This window comes from Pogona vitticeps, chromosome 3 (assembly GCF_051106095.1).
Source record: "Pogona vitticeps strain Pit_001003342236 chromosome 3, PviZW2.1, whole genome shotgun sequence".
Lineage (NCBI taxonomy): Eukaryota > Metazoa > Chordata > Lepidosauria > Squamata > Agamidae > Pogona > Pogona vitticeps.
Window position 1 is genome coordinate 80,655,803 of NC_135785.1, and position 21,484 is coordinate 80,677,286.

General features: G+C 40.1%; 1 protein-coding gene across 5 annotated transcripts in view; it reads right to left on the reverse strand.

Annotated features, from left to right (window-relative positions):
• Nucleotides 1–21,484, reverse strand: part of HS3ST1 (heparan sulfate-glucosamine 3-sulfotransferase 1) — a 113,977-nt gene that overhangs the window by 8,662 nt on the left and 83,831 nt on the right. Inside the window, exon 3 of one of the 5 annotated variants that reach the window (XM_020795019.3) lies at nt 4,503–4,611. The exons of the other annotated variants lie outside the window; for them this stretch is intronic. The gene's annotated coding sequence lies outside the window, so the exon portion shown is untranslated. The remainder of the gene's footprint in view (nt 1–4,502; nt 4,612–21,484) is intronic. 5 annotated transcript variants of the gene reach the window in all.

Here is a 21,484-nt window from a genome sequence, read left to right on the forward strand (position 1 = left end):
AATTGCACTATACGGCCACTGACTGGAAAGTTACAAGTGAAAAAACATTAGTTCTATTCTAAGTCCTCAATATTTGTTAGTAACCATTTTAGTTAAACTCTAAAAGTAAGGTTTTCCTTTTTTCTAATTATCACAAGTAACTAAATGTTGATTTTTTACTTCCTTTTAAAAAAAACACATCAAAGTACTATAAGCTGCTGGCTGTGGTACAAACTATTTTCCTCCAGTCAATTTCACTGTCACCTCAATGCTCACAAGAAAGCATGAAGCAGCACCATGAAGCTCAGCAAGAGACAACATTTAAGCATCTCATTTATTTATTTATTTATTTATTTATTTATTTATTTATTTATTTATTTATTTATTTATTTATTTATTTATTTATTTATTTATTTATTTATTTATTTGCTTACTTACTTACTTACTTACTTACTTACTTATTCGATTTTTACCCTGCCCCTCTAGACATTGTCTACTCGGGGTGGCTAACATAGATAAAAACACTTCAAATTGACACATATAAAAATACAATAATAACAGTTAATTAAAAAACAGCACGTTTCCAAGATGGCATTGCTCAACAAAAGAGAAGAAAAGAAAAGTAAGGGAAAGGAAAAAAAAAACCCACTTAATTGACTGGAGGGAAGGCCTGTTTAAATATCTACATGAAACCGCTGGGGGAGGTCGTTAGGAGGTTTGGGCTGAGGAGTCAGCAATATGCTGACGACACCCAGCTCTACCTCTCTTTTTCTACCAATCCAGGTGTGGCAGTCACCGTTCTGAACTCGTGCCTGGACTCGATAATGGTCTGGATGAGGGTCAATAAACTGAGGCTCAATCCAGACAAGTCTGAAGTGCTGCTGGTAGGTGCCCCGCCAGATAGGTTAAAGGGCCATCTCCCTACCTTAGATGGGATCACACTCCCCCTAAAGGATAGGGTCCGCAGCTTGGGGGTGCTCCTTGACCCCAGTCTGACCTTGGAAGCCCAGGTGGACTCGGTGTCCAGGGGTGCCTTCTTACAGCTGTGGAGAATATATCAACTTCGCCCTTACCTGGATGAGCAGAGCCTGGCAGCAGTCACTCATGCACTGGTAACAACCAGACTGGATTACTGCAATGCGCTATACGTGGGGCAGCCTTTGAAGACGGTCCGATGACTGCAACTGGCACAGAACCGGGCTGCGCGGCTGGTAAGTGGTGCCGCCGCACGGACTCATATCACGCCGGTTCTGAAAAATTTACACTGGCTGCCGGTTGCTGCTCGGGCCCAATTCAAAGTGCTTACTTTGACATATAAAGCCCTAAACGGCTTAGGACCTGGTTACCTAAAGGACCGCCTTCTTCCATATGTGCCTGCCCGTCCTCTAAGATCAGGCCAGGAGGCCCTTCTGAAGGTGCCACCCCTGAAAGAGGTGAAGGGGATGGCATGTCGGAATAGGGCCTTCTCGGTTGTTGCCCCCCAACTTTGGAACACCCTCCCTAGAGAGATCCGCCTGGCTCCGACACCCTTGGCCTTTCGGCGCCAGGCAAAGACCTTTCTGTTCACCCAGCATTTTAATTAATTAATTTTAATGTTTTAATTGTTTTAAGAAATATTTTAATATATGGTATTTTATACTGTTTCTTAAAATGTTTTTAATGTTTTTAGGTTTTAATGTTGTACGCTGCCCAGAAGCCACTGGCAATGGTACGGCTAAAAAATATTGTAAATAAATAAATAAATAAATAAATAAATAAATAAATAAATAAATAAATAAATAAATAACCAAGTTTTCAACTGGTTTTTGAAAACACCCAGCGAGGGTGCCAGCCGAATTTCAGTAGGGAGAGTGTTCCACAGCCGAGGGACCACCGCTGAGAAGGCCCGGTTTCTTGTTTTTTCTTTCTGGGCCTCTCTCGGCATCAAGCCCCTCAGCCGTCCCTGCTGACTGTGTCGGGTGATTCGGGTAGAATCTGGGTGGGAGAAGACGGTCTGCTAAATACTGAGGTCTCAAACCATTTAGGGCTTTATATGTAATCATTAACACTTTGAAGTCAGTGTGGAAATGGATGGGCAATCAGTGCAAGGCCACCAGAGTGGGGGAGATATGTTGATATTTTCTCACCCCACTAAGAAGCCTGGCTGCCGCATTGTGGACCACCTGAAGTTTCCGCATCAGCCTCAAAGGCAGCCCCAAAGAGCGCATTACAATGGTCTAATCTTGAGATTACGAGCACATGGACTATAGTAGTGAGCCCCCCCCATCAAGATATAATCGCAGCTGGGCAATCCGCCGTCGATGGAAATAGGCATAGCGGTCCACGGACGTCACCTGGGTTTCCATGGTAAGCGCCAGGTCCAAATGTATCTCCAAGCTGTGGACCTCACTCTTTGCGGCAAGGGTCGTCCCCCCAAAAGAAAGGGAGTCACCTATACCGCTAATGGAAGGGCCACCCACCCTCAAGACCTCTGTCTTGTCCAGGTTCAGCCTCAATCCATTCGACTGCATCCATTCCAGTACAGACTCCAGGCAGCGCTGAAGGGACAGGACGGCATCCACTGAGGTAGGTGAAAAGGAGATGTAGAGCTGTGTGTCATCAGCGTACTGGTGACACGATGCCCCACACCCCCTGATGACCCCACCCAGCGGCCTCATGTAGATGTTAAACAGCATTGAGGAGATGATCGACCCCTGTGGAACTCCAAAATTGAGATTCCACAGGGCTGAGACACTCTCTCCAAGCTGCACTCTCTGGGGGCGGTCCTCCAGGAAGGAACAGAGCCAGGCAAGTGCCAGACCACCGATTCCCAACTCGGAGAGCCTCCCCAGGAGGATACCATGGTCAACGGTATCAAAGGCAGCTGAGATATCGAGGAGGACCAACAACAACATATTGCCCCCATTGGCCTCCCTCAACAGGTCATCCAACAGCACGACCAGTGCCGTCTCTGTACCATAGTGCGGCCTGAAGCCCGACTGAAACGGGTCCAGAGCGTTGGTTTCGTCCAAGAGCGCCTGGAGCTGATCTGCCACCACCCTCTCAACCACCTTGCTGAGGAAGGAAACATTGGCGACGGGTCTATAATTTCCAATGCTGCCCGCTGCCAAATTTGGTTTCTTCCTAATGGGCCTAATGAGTGTCTCCTGGAGAGACCCATTAATTATTGCAGTGGCCCATTCAGTTTTCAGCCAGTCTAAGAGAAGGAAAACTGTGACTTCAAACCCCCACTGAGGTGCCACCATCGCCGTCCATGCCATGAGGGAGCAGGCCGGGTAGGTGTGACTCGTTCAGCCCTGGAAGGCAGCCCATCTAAGAGAAGGAAAACTCTGATTTCAAACCTCCACTGCCTTATGGCTATATCCACTGATGGAAAAGGCTTCAGGAGTTAACCTCGACGCAAAATCCAGAGACGGAGTCCCGGAGGCAGTTCACATCATTCTGTCAACTCCTGCGACGTTGCTGAAACCAGTTGTATTGGCTCTTGCCTTTCCATTGGACTATTTCAGTGACATGGAAATGGGGGATTTGATTGTTGAGTAACAGCCTATCCTCCATATTATTTTACCCAGGCTTTGTGCTCTGGAGAGGACGCTCCAGCTTTGGGTACAGCGTCAAAACACTAGAGCACGCTACCATAGTCTCTTGAGACTGAAGGATGCCTATGATGATGATACTTCCTTCATCATTTAGTAAGACTACACCCCTGTAACTATAAAAATTACTGGACTACAAAAGGAGTGAGTAACAAAAACAACTGCAAATTTCTATAAGTCTTTAAGATGCCACAGTACCTTTGTTTTTTTTGTTTTTTGTATTTGTTACACATAAAATACAAAAAAAGGAGTGAAGTTATTAACTTACAACCTTGGTGCAATATAATTGTAAACTGTTACCAGAAAAAAAGAAGTAATTCTAAGCCAATAGTTGGTTGTAACTAGTTGCTTCCAAGCACTGTTTAGTCCTCACATGCTCTTTTTAATGACAGAAGAGGCCAAATTTGTTCCACCTTAAGGACTGAGTTGTGCAGACCTTGCCAGAATTTTCCTAATATCTAGATGATGTTCTTTTTATCTTACTGTATCTCAGGTTTTCGCTGCCCCCTTCTCCCATTCCTACGCTATTTTATCCCTCCTGAAACCCTTGGTTTATTTCTTGTGGTAGTTTGTACTGTGATGGAGGGGTGGAATTTAACACTGTGGCACTATCATGATCATTTTAGTGCTAATGCACCATGAGAATCAGAAACTAAACCGTAAGAACAGATTCTTACAGTTCCTGACACAAACACCCATTTTTGCCACCCCATGAAACATTTCTGTTTCCCTTTCTCACTCTCTTGCAGAATTGCATCTCTCTCTCTCTCTCTCTCTCTCTCTCTCTCTCTCTCTCTCTCCCTCTCCTTCTTTAAGCAAGCCTCAGTGCCAGATGTAGATATGCCACTAGAGATAAGACGACAAAATTGATGTAGAGAGATTTGGAAAGAAAAAGTACACAGGAGGAGAGAGATATCTGCAATTTACCAGCAATCTATTTTCACAGCAGAAAATAGTTGAATAGCTTCATCTGCTGGCTGCTGAAACACCTCTAACTGTTAGGACCTGAGTCCTGCCTGGTACAATCCATGATCTCCTGTAACAAAGCAAAAAAAAAAGTGGAGGTGAAACAAGAGGGGAAAAAATCTTGCAAGAGCTTTTAGCTGAAAGTGAAAAGAAGGCATGCACAACTGTATATTACATAGTTAATTCTGTTGGCAGTTCAGCCCTAAATTCTCCAGCATAGTCTGTCCTTCCCCAGACTAACTATAGAAATACACATAAGCCTTACTAGCATGTTTGTAGAGTCATTCATTACTTTATATGGCACAAATTTCCACCAAAATAAAACATTACCCAGGAATACATTGTGGGGAATAATCAGATTCAGAATATATGATAGAGCTGGAGCTGAAATGCATCAAAATTGCCTTGGGGAGCAATTTCATCCAAATAATACTTCAGATTTAGCCTAAGAGAATTGACTGATTTTGATGATGCTTGGGGATGTTAGTTCCTATGGCTATACTATAATTGGTACATAAATCTGAAGAGAGTTTAAACTTGATGTAGAGTGGGTAATTGGGATAAGGTATCAAAAAAAAAAACCCCTGCATGTTTCCATCTTCATGGAATTATATGCTGAGTTTTATAAGAGATTAAGAAGGCCTTTGTATAATGAAAACAATGGGTTTGAGACGACCACAGTGCACTTTCCCTCTTTCACATAACATCTCGGCCAGCTTCTTGGCCCATAATTTAAAAAAAAAAAATAGTTCTGCCTCTTCCTCCCCCCGCTGTCCAATACTCCCAAATATGGCACCAAAATTATAACACCTTATTGAAGATTATGGTTTTCTATTATTTAGTAATGTAGTTGCTTGGTAACAAAATAATATGCTATGCATAGAAAACAAGAAAGAAAAAAAAATGCTTATTAGGAAACAGAGGCTCTTGAATGAAGAATTAAATACTTAAAGAACAGCAGGGGGGAAAGTGAGTCGCAATGCATAGAAGCAGGAGACCTGAGAAGGAACCTCATGTCATTTAATATCATTGACAAGAAGAGCTTGTGTGTTTAAACCTGTCTTTTAGAAGCAATTGCTTTGGAAGATCTTAAAATACATTATATTTATAAGAAAGTGTGAAGGCAAGAGGAGAAGGGGACAACAGATGATGAGATGATTGGACAGTGTCATCGAAGCAACCAACATGAATTTGACCAAAATCTGGGAGGCAGTGGAAGACAGGAGGGCCTGGCGTGCTCTGGTCCATGGGGTCACAAAGAGTCGGATACGACTTATCGACTAAACAACAACAAATAAATTATACTGTCCAAGGTAAAAGTATATGGACCTCTAATAAAAGTTATATACTGACACAGTTTTTGCACTGCCAGAGCCTGCTTTCCATGGTCTCATGAGATAAATGCATATTAAAAAAGGAGAACATACAACTTAGCAGAGGCTGTGCAAATAATGTAAAAAAGATGGGAAGTTAAGGTGCCTGGCTAGGTATCATCAGCTTGCTTTATTTTCATTGAGTAAGAGTGGAGAAATGAATGCACAGGATTACATTTTGTGCTAGGAAGTAATGTACAGCAGCAGTTTGTAGGCTCTGCCAACCTGCCCCTTTCTTCCAAACCAGTATTATTCCAAAATACTAAGACAACAATTTAACTATCTGAAAGTATCCCCATACATTGCATATATTTAAACAAAAGCGTCTGAGAATGAAAAGGAGAGAGGACAGAAAAAAGTAGAGTATGATGCAAGTGTAGATCATGGGACATGCAGTCATCATGCTGAACTCCCCTAAAATAAAAAGGGGGTTAGGAGACCCATACTAAATATGACCTGCAGTTATCCAGATAGACAATGTTATATATTCAATGTTTTTTTTATTTAAAAAAAACAGAGAATGGAGCCATGAACTACAGTGGACCCTCTACTTACAGAATTAATCCATATTGGAATGGTGGCTGCAGGTCGAAAAGTCTGTAGGTCGAGTCTCCATTGACCTACAATGCATTGAAAACCGATTAATGCCGTAACCGGCCGTTTTTTCCCCCATTTTTGTTCCATTTTGATTTTTTTCTGGTCTGTAGGTCGATTCTCCGGCTGCAAGTCGAACCTAAATTTTGCGGCCAGAGAAGTCTGTAACTCGAAAAGTCTTTATTAAGTCAAGCCGTCTGTAAGTCGAGGGTCCACTGTACCATGTGTAAGTGGAACAATATATAGCTACCATCATATCTCTATTTTGCCTTGTATTATCTTTCTGCTGATCTAATACATACAGTTCCTGGCATCCCATCTCTTCCATTACTGAGCTTATATCATTTAAATAAGGCTTTTTTGTAGTTTGTATTAGAGGTTTGTTTTACTGTTTCTTTTCTGCATCCCCTTGTTATCTTTTTCATCATGTTTCTGCATAGGTAGTTGAGGCTCAATGCCTGTTTTCCAGCACTTGATTTATTCCTCTCCCTTGCCACATCCCTCCCTTCCTTATCTGATAGGGAAGGAAAGAATGCTGGCATTCAAATCAGTTGCATCAACCTCTGTTTCTTCCAAACATGCAATTGCTACTCTTACATAGGAAGACTGGAAGCTACCTTTTGCTGGGTTAAACTACTGATCTGTGCAGCCCAGTATTGTACTGACTGGCAAACTGTCAGTGTTTTAGAGAGGTCTTTCTGTCAACTCTTTCCTAGTCCTTCCTAAAGATGACAAGAATTGGGATCCTCTTCATACATGGCATACACTCTACCACTGAGCTCTGGGCCTTCCTCATGTCTTTTTAGATACAGAGTATACAGAAGTACAGTAGTTTACCAGTGCGTTCTTCTGGGATCGTGGAGTTTGCCCAAGACCACACAGACATGCTTTTCTCTTACAAGGCACAGCCGAGAACTGAACTCGTGACCTCAGCCAGATGCTCCAGTTCATTAAGCTATCAAGCCAGCACACATCTACATATTGTTATGGCACTGTTGTGCAAAATCTGTACTGAAACCCATACCAATAATGGCAGATTATGAGTTATTTTAAAATCTAAAATGAGTAAGATGTTGACTTTTTGGTGAAAGATGATCTGTATTCCTGCACTGAACAGGGGGCTGGACTTGATGGCCTTATAGGCCCCTTCCAACTTCATGATTCTATGATTTTATGATTGATTTAATACCCTGCCCATCTAGACCAAAGTCTACTCTGGGTAGCTAACAACGCATTTATAAAAACAGTAACAGTATAAGAGAAAACAACAACATAATATGAGACCAAATTGAAAATATTTTTGCTTTCCATGTACATTTCACTCAACAACATTCAATACTGTGATTCCATATGACATCATCACAATATCTGTCATGCAAGATATAATTCTCAACCCAACTGCAGTTGCAAATTAGAGTGTAACAAGATGATGGTGATCCAGGCCTCTAGATCTCCTCTGCAGTAAAGGCAAAATGGATTTCAAAAGATTATTTGTTTTGTGTCTGTTTTTCTATTAGTCAGCACAGAACAGGTATTGGAAGGGACCATTCCACATAGCTCTGCGTGTAACTCGTTGATAAAATAGTGAATGTAGAGGCAAAGGTGAGGAAGTGGAGAGAGTTGGTAGTTTTAAATTTCTGGGCACTTACATCTCAGAGGACCTCTCATGGACTATAAATGTCAATATTCTAGTGAAGAAGGAACAGAAGAGGCTGTATTTCCTGAGAATGCTCAGGAAGTTAAAGTTATCTCAGCATTTACTTCTGTCCTACTTTTGTAGCACCATTGAGAGTGTCCTAATCTATGGCATTCTGGCATGGTTTGGGCGTAGCTCTGTAGCAGACAAAAAAGCTCTACACAGAACCATTAAAGTTGCCCAGAATATCATTGGGTTCCAGCTACCAACCCTGGATGACATCTTCACATCCCGCTGTCTGAGGAAGTCACACAACATCCTGAGAGACTCTTCCCATCCTGCTTACAACTTTTTTGAACTGTTGCCGTCTGCTAGAAGATATAGAACAATTAAGACTCGGACCACACTTTTCTGAATAGTTTTTATCACCAAGTTATAACTGCACTTAATAATGAGCTTAAAGACCACTAGTAGTGAATAGTTGGACAGTGTTACTTAGCCTGTGGTGTAAATGTTTGTACTCTTAGTAGAGTTTTTTCAGTGGATGGGAATGTTTGGGGAAGTTTTATATGTGTGTGCATGTGGGTCTGGTCTCTGGGTGCCTGTGTGAATTTCGTTGTATGGGTATACCATGTATATACTTACAATGACAATAAATTATTTTTAAAAAAAGGATAGTATCTCTAGGCATGGAAAATACGCCTTCTAACTTGTTTTCAGACAGCTGCTTTTAGAAGCCATCCTACACACAGCTAGATATAGAAATGTTATATCTGAATGGTTCTTCATGACCTTGACTTCCTAAATATATAAAGTACTTACTTATTTTTGGCATAACTCTTCTCAACCAGCTTTTCCCAACTGGTGCCATTCAGATATCCATCACTCCAGCCACTACTGACAATGGCCAAGAATTTGGGGAGTTGTAGTTTAAAACATCTGGAGTCCAGAAAGTCAGATGAAACCTGTTTTAAATGTACATTCTCAGCATATACATTAATTACTATGTTCTAATCTGTTCAAAGGCAAAGACACATTGCCTGCTAGTTTTCAGTTTGGATTCTGGGGGTTTATCGCTAGATCAGGGATAATGGATCACCACCCAAAGGAAATATATTAATGGTTAAGTACTCTTAAAATACACGGATATATTTTAACTGTTTTGCTGGTGAGAAAAACTAGTGCTAACTGAATAATCTTGTGCTTATACTTTGAGATAATGCAGGGCATAATAAATACGATCACAAAGAAACTGAAGTGTAAACTCAAGCACCCAATGTCTGTAGTTTACTTGTTTGCCTGATGCTTGTGTTAATGAGGCAAGGTTTCCAATTCCACTAAGAGCTCACAGTCACGAACCTTAAGGAACAAAATGAAAAGAAACAGCCAGCTATTTGGTGGCTACAGATATGAGTTCCAAAGCAATTGCTATTAGCCCCAGGCATCTTTCTTACTAGGTACACAGACTAGAATAGATTTAAAAGTAATGTTATGGAAGGTTAGCATAAACTATAAGTACATTAAACGGCTGGCAGGTGATGTTTCTAGATAGGCATTTGGAAAAAGATTTATTTTCCTAAGGCTAGAATTACTTTTTCTAATTCCAGTTTCTGATAACTTTAGGTAGAAAATTTCCTGATGAAAGTATGGCTTTGAGGAACTGCTCCTCATTTCCTTCGACACTCCTCCCATGCAATACACACCCACAAAGTTGTGTACTAAACTTCTAAGAGTTAGGCCAGAAGCTGGTACAACAATCAGTCTTTAAATCTATATCTATGGTTTCTAAGTAAACTACAAAAACAAATGAAAGCAACGTCTCCCATGCACAGGTCATAATCTTTTCAAGCTAATTGGCTTAATGAGAGTAATTACTCTAAAATATCTCCATTCTGAAACATTTCTTTGTTGTTCCTAATTGAGTGAAAATATATCTGGCTATTAGGGCCATAGTACAGTAAAATTTGCAAGTGTTTTAGATTGCTTATTGTAACTTTTTGAGAGGTTTCATAATTAAAGGGATTTGAGGAAGCCTGCAATAGATTATATAAAGCGAAAAGCACTATTTCCCCCTAGTTTTAAGAATAAAATGATATGCAAAGCTTCACTTCTTGTTGTTACACCAATAGTCCAATCCATGCGTCATTATATTACACCAGCAAGTTGTAATGCTAGAGCTGGCACTGTTCCAGGTTACACAATATGCAATGCGACTTAAATGCCACTAAACTCACCGTGTTTTATCTTCTTTTACTGCTATCCTTTCACCAGCACAAATTTGGGAAATCAGTATAATACAAAGCTAGTACCCAAAAGCTGCTGATTATTACTGAACTCCTTGAATGTATTTGCAGTTTTCTCCCCCCCCCCCAGCAGTTTCTCATCTATAGAGTGAACTGCGGATCAAGCAGAGCTTGGAGATGCTGTCACTTAACTGAGGGATTCTGAGAGATTAGTCCAAATAAGGAACTTTTCTAGTCTTCAGGGTCTTCTATAGCCTTTCTCAGCTTATCTATAGTTCCCATCACCCATGGCCACATAATCAATGGAAGACATAATGGGAGTTGTAGCCAACAATTTCCAGAGGAGTCAAGACTGAGGAAAAGGCGATCTAGCACCTTTTTCGACAGAGAAAAATGTGTTTTTCTGACTATTCATCATGTTGTTTTGTACACTTGGTTGTTAACATGTGGGCAATTGAAGAGAATTGTCATTACTTTTAAATGTAAAGATACAAGTCCTCTCATAGAATAAGTGATTGCAGTTTTTGGTTTATTGAAGGAAGCAAACTACGTACTTACTTTGAGTCTGTAAAGGTGAAATGAAGACAAGACTAATATCAAAGAAGGTAGAATATATAAAACAAAAGAAAGCATTCCTATCTGATTTAACAGTATCAGTCAATTTACTGGTATTAATCCTTTAGTTTATCTTACAGCAAGGGGGTTATAGTGGCTTCTCATAAAACACTGTGACAGAGTTTATTTCAGGCGGGAAATTCCAGGAGTAGGTATATGCACATTCTATTTTTCTGACTCCCATCAGATTTCTGCTGCGAATAGGAATGAACAAGTCCAAATGTGCATTAATCATGAGAAAGTTATGTTGACTACTGCCAAGATACAAAAATGTCTAAGGGTGGCACAGATTATAATGGTCATGCATAAGGTACAGGGTATTAATGACATCTGTTTACCACTCCAGTTTTGGATGTACTATATTGATTTCATTTTCTATAACCTGCAGAAAATGATTATTCAGCCCTTTCCAACTCTGTACAAGTCAGGTGCTGCAGATGCCCAGCAGGCTCTACTGAATGGTGGATGATATTATGCAAGTGGAAATCTTTCCAATATAAGGACAAAAGATCTCTAGAGAACTTTTCTTGCTGCTAGCAAATAACACCTGTAGGTTTGCCTAGCGTTGCTTCCTTGTTCTTTATTAATATTTCCCCCATTGCATTTGGAAAGGAATTAACAATATGAGTATTGCCTGGCTTGCATCTCTATTGGCAGGTATGAATGTACCCAATATATAGTCCCATTCTCACAAACCGCAATGTGGTTTAGCAAGATTTTTTCATCTTGAATTTTTACTTCACTAGTCTTCAGTGCTCTGGTACATTCCTTTTCAACAAGCCTCCTAGTTCTTTGAACCCGAAAGCTTAAGCTAGTGTAATCCTCTTGTCTTGAACCATCATAAGCATATGGCCACTGAGGGATACCTCAGTTCTTTCTCTAACCAGGTCCACGGACTATTGGCAAACCTTTATATTTGTGTTCTATAAAATTGCTGCAGAATAACATTTGGCTGCTAAAGTAGACTTGATGCCTCCACAAAGGCTCTACTGATTAGATTTTTCTCTGAACAGGGTCCTTGCCTATCAGTCAACTGTCAGCTTTAACAGACTATGATTAAGTAGCTGATGACACATACCATGTAAGAGAGCAAGTGAATGGACAAGAGAATACAGAGGAACTTAAAAATCAATGTCTCTAGTACAGTGTTGCGATCTCAGAAGTCCCTCTGTTGTAGGAAACAAGAAGGGTTAATAGAGACTGGAAACATCCATTTTTGGAGCACAATTGCGAGAACAGCTCCTGCAGCCATGCTTGCTAGAAGATTCTGGGAGTTGTAGTCCAGAAAAGTAACATTTCAAGAGTCCTTTGCAGAGTATCTTCAGACATGCACATTGCTCATTATTTGGATTGCTTTTGGTGCTGTTTCGTTCAAATAAAAATATGGCATCCATGTGTATTTTGACTTAGAGATGTCCATCCTGTCCCTATTTAGAGCTGCCCTGCTACTTTTTGGCACCACAATAGGAGTGTTGGGTTTTTCAGCATGATTTGTAACACTCCAAATCATCTCGTTCTGTAGCCCGTGTGAACGGTTAGTTTGTATGCAAATAGTGTTGTGGTGGTATTATCTGGGGTGACAATCCTGTGGTGTATTGGTGGGCTTTGATATTGAAAGTGATGACAGAGAACCTCTCTCCTCTATTTTCATCTACTTTACCATTTAAATTTGTTTTTATATATTTTCCTATTTATGCAGCACTATTCTAGATAAATGAGATGCATTGGTGGTATTATATGCATGATGCTAGGGAGGTGCATTGCTGTTGTGCTACATCACTTACATTATGTAACCTACCTACCTACCTACCTACCTACCTACCTACCTACCTACCTACCTACCTACCTACCTACCTACCTACCTACCTACCTACCTACCTACCTACATACATACATACATACATACATACATACATACTCCACCTTCATCCTTAAAAGACACCCAAGGCAATATACAAGGCAGTATTTAACCCTAACAATGGTGAGTATACAAATACTGTACCAAAAAAAAAAAAATTAGCAACAGCAAAACACACTGAAAAGCAGTAAGGTACAACAATCCATTTAAAAAAGTGAGCAACTCCAAAACACAGGAACGTTAACTGCATGCTCATAGCAAAATCACCGCATATTAAAGGCTTCCATTGGCAATTCCATAACTTTGTAGCCAGTACAACTCAGATTGGTTGCCACAAAGACACAATTTATGCTGAAAGAAGTGTTCATGTATTCCAAAATGATTCAAAATAAAACTAAAAACATGCTTCTCAAAGAAAAAAAATTGTGCTTCGATGTACATTGTGTAATCACCTTTACAAATGATTCCAAAATGCTAAACCCAATTAAAATACATTTTTCCCGCATGTAACCGCGTTCTAAGCTAAATGTTTCTGGCACCCAATCCAAATTGTGCCAGATGCAAAGGTATACAGTGGGGTCTTGACTTGAGAACTTAATCCGTATTGGAAGGCGGTTCTCAAGACAAAAAGTTCTCAGGTCAAATCTGCATTTCCCATAGGAATGCATTGAAAACCATTTGATCCGTATCTGCTCTTTTCCGTCCATAGAAACTAATGGGAAGCTGCTATTCTGCCTTTGACCACTAGAGGGGGATATTTTGTTTCTTTTTTTCTTAGGTCAAGAAAGGTTCAGGGAAGGCAGGGAAAATACAGTCCAGGCAGTACAGTACCAGGCAGTCTGAAGACTGTCTCCCAATCCACTCTCTAAACGCTGGGAGGAGTGAGGAAGCAGACAGGCACCCTTTTCACTGGCCAACAGTTAACTGAAAGTTCAAATTTTGCACTTTCCCTGCCTCCCATGTGGTTTTTTTCAGTTCTTAACTCAAATCTAAGTATGTAAGTCAAGTCAGTATTTTCCTATGAGAGTGGTTCTTAAGTCAAAATGTTCTTAACTCGAGCCGTTCTTAAGTCAAGACCCCACTGTACAACAGAATTTTGCCCACTGTGGTAATTTAAATTGAGTTTTCACTACTAACATCTGTACAATGTGGTTCTTCCCCCCCACTAGTGTTCTCTTATACCAAAATATGTTTCTTACGAATAAGATGAAGAAGAACCAGATAACACTTATTTGGGAGAAAAATTGTAAGAGTGCAACTGAGAACTTAGATGTAAGAATAAAACCATATGCATTCCTTGAAAGAGTTTTCTCTCATTTCACATTTGCCAGTCAAATTACTTTATATGCTGAATTTATGTTCAATTTGAATTAATCTCCCAGAATTTTAAAACACCCAGAAACTGAGGTTATACAGTGACAAGAAAGACCTCCAGCTGTATAAACTCCATGGGGTGCCATATAATTAGAGTTTGGGAAACTTTTAGATAATGGCAAATAATTCTGCTGACACTGATACATATTAATACTGAGGTGGAAAAAACTGGAGTGAAATTGTGAGTTGGCCGGGCAGCATTAACACTTTTTCAACTGACAGTATAGTATCCTGGAAGCGTAGGACATGGCCTTATTCTAAGTTAGAACAAGTCATTCAGCACTCCTGACATTAATGGAGTAGTAATCTTTGGTTTCAAGACAGAAGTCTTTCGTGGCAACACCAAGGACTGAACTAGCACCTTTTGTCCGCAAGACCTCTAATTCTACCACTGAAGTAGACTGCTGAATAGGAAACTGTGCACAGTATAATGTTAATAACACCAAAACAGGTTACCTGGAGTATTTGTTTAATGTCCAGTTTGATATCCCGGCACTAAGTGGTACAGCTCACCCTGGAGAAGATCAGCAACTCCCAATTTCGGGTCCCCGGACATTTTTGGGCTGCAGCTTCTAGAAGCCCTTGCCAGGACAGCTAATGGTAAAGATGTCTGGGAGCTGCACTCCAAGAATATCTGGAGATTCCCAAGCTTGGGAACCACTGTCATAGACTATTGGGGGTGGCAGGAAGGATAGTGGGATTCACTGCCATTACATGAAGGCAGGAAATAATATGAAATGTTCTAATTGTGCACTATGTTCTTGCCCTAAAATTAGAATAAACTACTTGTAGTAGAAGGCAAGGCATAAAGATCTGTCATTAATCTCCTTCAGAGATATGTTAGCTGTGGATTTCCTGTTTCAGCAGAGGGTTGGATTTGATATTGCCAAGGTCCCTTCCAGCTTTGATTGGAACTTTTCAAATGAATCTATTACATGGCTTTATTATCATGTTAAGGGAGAAAGCAAACAATCCAAGAGAATCAAAACTTGCAAAGCTTCCCTTATAGCTTGGAGATAGCTCTTATTTGCCACAAAAAAATCCATCAGTAGCTGTTAACAACCGCCTACAGTTCCAGCAAGTCCTTGCTTCCCAGGAAGTTATTTCTGCCTATTTCAGGACAATAAACAGCTGGAAGATCAACACATTGCCGTCTCCTCCTTCACTAACTCCCACTCTTCTACCTTTAAAGCCAATACATAGGAACAAGCAACCACACAGAGCCTGCTTTAACTTGTTCCCTAGACTGGCTGCCTGCCTGTTGAGTACTGTTTTACCTACAGTGGCTCACCCAGCAGTCAAGTCTTCTTTCACTCAGCTGATTCAAAATCACATTTAGTACCTGTGGTTAGGGACTTTCAGGACACAAAAGGGGGCTTTAGTAATATTATCTAATCCGTGGTCACAATATGCTGGCATTGTTTAAGAGAGTTGCAAAGCCATTGTCTTTGTCTTTCACTGACATTCTAGAAAAAAAGAAAAGCTATAAGTTTATCTGCCATGCCTCCTCCTACAGAGTAAGGGAATATGTCATGAGAAATAGGATATTTCTGCTTGATTGCCTAGAAATTCTTCAGTGTGACATTTCAGTTAAGGAGATAGATTAGTGCTCCTTTCTACTACGAATATAGAAGTGCTACAATAGTTGTTATCCATTTGGATGTGATTATGCTATTTGTATTTAAATGTTTGAGTTTCCTGGACATACTTGGCCCAAAACTTCCTTTTGGAGTTAATGCCTTCTTGGAGTAATTTAGAAGTAAGGCAGATCTGTCTTGAGAGATCTGGGACTATAAAAGCAAAGCATGCATTTGATCCTGAACAAGTTACACCTTTTGAAAGTATCTACCCTTATTTTCTATTGTGAATTTGCATATTGAGTTCATATTGGGTTGGAGCCAGTCTACATCATAATTACAACAGAGCTATGAAATCAACAAAATTAAGTCCCAGTTATTTCTGTGAGTATACTTTGAGAATAACTAATCTTGAATGTTGCTTTAACTGTGCTAAATATTCAGCCATATAAATATATAAATTATACACCCTTCCACCACTACCATGGTTATTGTAGTAATTTTAGAAAAAACACAGGAAAACTGGATCCCAACCTCACGTTTGCTTCTCAAAGTACAGGAAAAACAGGGGGAATTTTCAAGAAGCAACAGGCCTTAGGAGAACACAGAAAGCTGTGTTGCAATTAGCCATATCCTTAGTCCATCTAGCTCAGTAAGGTCTACACTAGAGGTGGAGAATCCTCTTACCACGGCTGGCTGCATTCCATTGGACTGCCATATCAGGAATCGCATGCTGGTTGTAGAGAGGAGCAGTTGCTCCCTTCCAAACATTTGCACCCATTTACATAAGATTACAATATTTTCCTATTGAGAATCTCCTTTTCTCTTTGTGCCACCCCATATTCTCTTTCACTTCCTGCTGCTACTTCAAGGTGGGGGAGCTGCTGAAAGCTTTGAGGTGGGGCAGCCAGGAGGCATGACAGATGAAGAATGGAGTGAATCCAATCAGCAGCTATGGGTCACACTGGACTACATCAGGTGATTTCCAGCTACACTGCACAGACAGCAGCCTTCAGTGGCTTCAGGCCATAAGCTGAATCTCAGATATTTTGCATGCAAAACACAGAGCTACAGCCCTTCTTTTTCACACTGCTTTCTTACTTTCTTGTCCATTTCCCCATTACTTAATCTCCAAGAGAAAATAAACCCTGTGGAAGAAAAGCTCTGTTACCACGGCTAGTGATATATGTCACCATGCATCCCTACACATCCATGGCTTTGAGGATGTGGCCTGATAGAGGTAACTAGTTTTGTGTTCCTCTAGTTCACTGGAGGTTATCTGTCCTTCTGCCTATAGTAATCTGTTCAGTGTTAAATTCCCAGCTCTATCATATTAATTTTGCATAGTCAATGTCATGAGAGTGAAGGAGAATGGGACTTGTAGTGAGAGATTAAAGGAAAATGGGAATTGTAGTCAATAAAGTAGAGAGAAAATGGAGTCAGGTTTTAAAAGTGAAAGGAAGACATGAGAATGTGAGAAAGGCAGAGAGGTTGTTTTTCTTGATTTACAGCCAGCCTGGTACAGTGCAAATCCTGATATGTGGAGAAGGAAAGGAGGTTCAGAGAGCACAGACCCAACAAATTCTTTTCTAATTGGAATGGAGATAAACCACCTGCATCTTCATGAGAATTGTGGGTGGAATGGACAGTTACACCTCTTTGAGTTGATTGGTTTATGGTCAAGAAGAAGGAGGTTCGAGTAAAGTAGGAAACGGATGATGTAGGAGAGACTCTTGTCAACTTCTTGGGGAGTTCTTGTTCTATTCGAGATCCATGATGATGGATTGATGGTTTGAGTATGTGGCTTGAAGGAGAAAGATAATGTAAAGAAGGGAAAGAAGGAGGTGGGGCTAGCCCACTTCAGCCCAGTTTAGTGTTTAATATTTTAATGGGAATTAGTTGTTGTATTTAACTGTTTATTATGTTGAACATGTTCTTTATGCTATGCTTGCGCAAAAACCAACTGTTTCTGTGAAACTATATATTTTCGTAATAAAAATTAATCATAAAAATCTTCAACAAGGATGGTCTCTTGGATCAGCAGGGTTTGGCTAAATCCAGAGAAGTGGTAATGACCATTGACTAGCTACCAGATAAGTTCTAATTAACTGAGCTGTTGTGAGCTCTTAGGAACTACAAAGCCCATGTGTCTGTACTTGCAAAGTACTGAGCAAAAGTAAAGTGTTCTTTTAAGGTCAGGCTTATTCTAGGTGCAAAGGCTACACACTGCTGGAGGTTGAGGACTTGCCCCACTGTAAAGGTGGTAGATATGTGGCTGAGGAATTCCCTGACCGAAGGATCCATGCTCTTTAGGGAGATTTGGTTCCTGGCAGCCAAACTGTACTTATTTTGGTTTTATAGCATATATGTGACATATATAATATATATAACCTATTCATTTGCTACACTTATATCACTGCAAGATCTTTAAATGACGCAATAACATATCCTTCCATTCTAAGAGAGGTGCACATACTTCCCTGGACCCTGAAATATACATTTGTGGAATACATACTAAAAAAGGAATCCTCCTTATGTTTAAGATGGCTTCTGCAACAAACAAAAGCAAAAAGTAGTTCAGGTTTTGAAATTAATTATTTAAAACCAATTAATCAGCTAAAGTGGTGATACCCAATTTTTTCTTATAAACTACCTCTTATTTCAGCCTTCTGGTCAGAATGCTGGAAAGCAAACCGTGTTTGGAATGACACTTAGTTTTGTTTATTTAAAGTAATACACCAAGATAGACATTGTTTCTACTGTCATCCATTTTCACAAACACACACTTAGAATTTCTGCTAAAGAAAGTAATAAATTGGAGAGAGACTTTAAGCTAGAAACTTTAAGCTAGAAAGGTGACAAGTGGATGAGAAGCAGCCAGGTCAGACAAAAACACATGTCACAGATGCCAGTAATACAAATTGACTACTGCATTTCTGGAAAGATAAGGCAAGACAGAAGTTAATGCTGACAGGCTCAGATCAGAAAAGACACAAATTTTGAAAGAATGGGGGGAAAAATCAGTACTAGCTACTCAAGGCAAAATTTAGAGTCAGCACAGACACATGAACGTAGAAAATACAGCGTAATCAAAAATGTAGGACTTTCACTACTTTACTGATCCCTTGATAAAATTCTTAATCAAACCACTTGTAAGAGCTGCTGCATGATCAATCATATGGACAATTCTATTGCACAAAGACACAATCGTATCAACAACTAGTATATACTGGAAGATACCCATGACTGGTTGGTAACCATCTTTGTGCTTATGGCTGTTCTTCCATGTCAGCTGGCATCCTACATAAATATCTGTTCACACTAGTTTTTTCCCATAATTGTATGTGGAATTATATAGATCAAAGAGTGGATTACTGATTGTGCAGTGACAGAAGATTTATCTGGTTATTTCCTCAAGGCAGATGCCACAGAGAACCACTTCAGGGGTCTCCACTTAGCTGCCTACTCATCAAGCCTTTATTCAGCAGATGAAGGAATGGGGGCAATCCTTGAGCATGAGAGACTGTAAATCAAAATGACTTTAAAACATGATGTTGTCATGTGCAGCTCAACAGTAAAACCAAGATGAGTCATTGTTCTGGGGAAACCATACCTTAAATGCTTTTAAGAACACACAAAACCGGCATATTACTATGGTGGTCCATTAGGAAAAAAAAAAACCAAAATGTACTGTGATACCTTTATCAAGGACAGCTAAAGACACCTTCATTGAACAAGCTTTTAAGTTAAAAAAAGAATCACAAGGGTGAAGGTAAAAAGATAAAAATGGGGCATTGCTAGAGGTGGTGGTAATTCTGCTATTGCATACTTTTGGTTGCTACTGATAGCCTAGCCAGATTTAGCTTTTTTTTTTTTTTTGCCTAAATATTATCAGAGCATGCTGCTCATATACTGCCCCACAGCGCTTAAAGTATTATCTGGGTGGTTTACAACACAACTGGCAGGCTGCACATTGTCCCCCTCTCCTCCAGTGAGCTGGGTACTCAGTTTATTGACCTCAGAAGGATGGAAGATTGAGTCAACTTCAAGTCGGCTGGCTACCTGGGACTGAATCTGGGTTGTGAACAGTTTTGGCTGCAGTACTGAAGTGCAACCACTGCACCATGAGGCTCATCAGCATCTTAGAACTACAGAGCTGGAAGGGTCCCTATGGACCATTGAGTCCTGCCCCTCAAGGAGGCACAGTGGGGAACTGAACTCCCAATCTTTGGCTCCAGCCAGATACCTAAAGCACTGAGCTATCCACCAGTTCATAAGAGGGACTTGCATTCTTCTTGGTGCTCAAACCTGACCCAAATACATTTTAGGATTTTGTTTTTAATGTTTTTAATGCTTTTCATTCTCTTGGACAAGAACCTAAAAATTAATGTTGCAGTTCTATAAACATTTGCATTTCTATAAACATAGGTCCCACTGAACTCATTTTTCTGAGCAGCCCTGCCTGCATGGATTTCTAACATGATCTGCACAATAATCTGTGCTCCATTTTAAGACTGGGCATGTTTAGCTTTGAGAAAAGAAGACATAGGGGTGATATGATAGCACTTTCCAAATACTTGAAAGGCTGTCATACAGAGGAGCAGCAGGATCTGTTCTCAATCATCCCAGAGTGCAGCACACACAGCAATGGGCTCAAGTTACAGGAAGCCAGATTTCAACTGAGTATCAGGAAAAACTACCTAACTGTTAGAGGAGTACAGCAATGGAACCAATTACTTTAAGAGGTGGTTAGTGCTTCAACACTTAGAGGCATTGAAGAGAAACAGACAACCACCTGGCAGATATCCTTTGATTTGTATTCCTGCATTCAGCAGGGTTTTGGACTTGATGGCTTTATAGGCCCCTTCCAATTTCACTGTTCTATGATTCTATGATTTTTGGAAGCTACAGACTTAAGGGTGTTATAATACATGCCTTCTACATCGTCTCTGTCCATTTACTGGTCTCTTTAATAGCAAAACTAAAAAAACAAAGAATTCTGGTGAACTGTTTGCTACTCTGTACTCTGGTTCCAGCCAAAGTATTACGCTGCCTTTGAACAATTTTAAAGAATACTGACAGAAACATAACTATCAGTGTTTGCTGCTGGGGCTTCACTGCCCCATTGGTTAAACTTAGGAGATTGGTATACACAGGGAAAGAACAAAGGAATGGGGAGGACTATTTGGTTCATGCTTCCTTCCTTCCACCCCGGGGAGGAGCAGCTGGAGGTGGTACATGTGCTTGGGGTGGGCAGATTCACATCATGGCATGAACAAAAATTTTCACCCTCTAAATTTCAGTGCTCTGAGTCAAAGGCTCAGATACCCTGCCTCAGAACTCTCAACTGTTAAGGCAGCACATAATTTGAGAGGTGTGTCCCAAAAAAACATGAAATATTACAAATTTATAACAGACCAACCTTCTCAGATTGCAGATGATGTTCTAAAAACTACATCCTGGCATCCTCTACAACTGCTCAAAGGACCTTGGGTTTTATTTTTCAAATCACACAACTGTTTTGCTGAAATTCTACTTATTGTGTTTTATAAGGAACAACCTTTTATGTTAAATATATAATTTTCAGCAAACATTAATAGTAAGTATTACTAAATACTTACTATTTAGTAATAGTACTTACTTTTTAGTAAAAGTATTACTAAATAACATAAC